The 717-nt window shown below is 34.9% G+C and overlaps 1 long non-coding RNA gene across 1 annotated transcript; it reads right to left on the reverse strand.

The window, feature by feature from the left end:
• Nucleotides 1–76: 76 nt before the first annotated feature.
• Nucleotides 77–652, reverse strand: LOC113464965 (uncharacterized). Its single transcript, XR_003389816.1, has 3 exons — nt 495–652; nt 306–431; nt 77–121 (listed from the first exon to the last, which is right to left on the reverse strand). It is a non-coding gene; the product is annotated as an uncharacterized LOC113464965 (long non-coding RNA).
• Between the last annotated feature and the right edge of the window lie 65 nt (nt 653–717).

Below are 717 nucleotides of genomic sequence, written 5' to 3' on the forward strand. Positions count from 1 at the left end.
AAAAAAGATAGTCAACAGATGTACCGTGTTAAAGCTAAACAAGGCTACTGTGAATAATTAATTTAGAAAACAGCTTACTGAATTTTACATAGCTATCCTCCGGTACACCGTTGCTTATTCGCTGAAAAAAAAATGTCCTCTACCAAATTACGTTCCTATTAACTTCTGAACGAAATTAAAAGCTTCTCCGGTTCGAGGAACGACCATAAAATTCATTGGATGAGAGACAAGATTAGAAGAATAATGTTAGAAAATAAACCATTCCCGAATTTTAACGTAATTAATAAAAAAAACGATGTTCATACCTCGTCCGGGTCTGAAACCGCGAACGTCACGTTCAATGGTTTAACATGCTTCGTTTTGTAATTATGTTCCAATAGTAACGGCGTGTAAAGGACGTTCTTCCACTGCCTGCTCAACACTATCACGCCCTAATCGATACAAACAATTAATAATATTCATAAAACGTTTTAATTAAATTAAAATCAATTTACCTGTCGCAGCGTTGATAGTAAAGGTAAATCTGACTCCTTCAAGTTAACTTCGATGCTCTTTAAATCGTTTAACAGGACATAATTTTGTAGAATAGTACACAACTGGCACGAGGGGTCTTCTTGCAGAGTTTTCGCCAACGGAGTCAATCTCCCATAACGACTCTATAAAACAAAACCTTGGCATTATACAAAATTTATGTTAATACAGAATTTTAAATACCTT

Source organism: Ceratina calcarata, unplaced genomic scaffold, assembly GCF_001652005.2.
Source record: "Ceratina calcarata isolate Rehan_Ccalc_2016 unplaced genomic scaffold, ASM165200v1 scaffold6891, whole genome shotgun sequence".
NCBI classification, from domain to species: domain Eukaryota; kingdom Metazoa; phylum Arthropoda; class Insecta; order Hymenoptera; family Apidae; genus Ceratina; species Ceratina calcarata.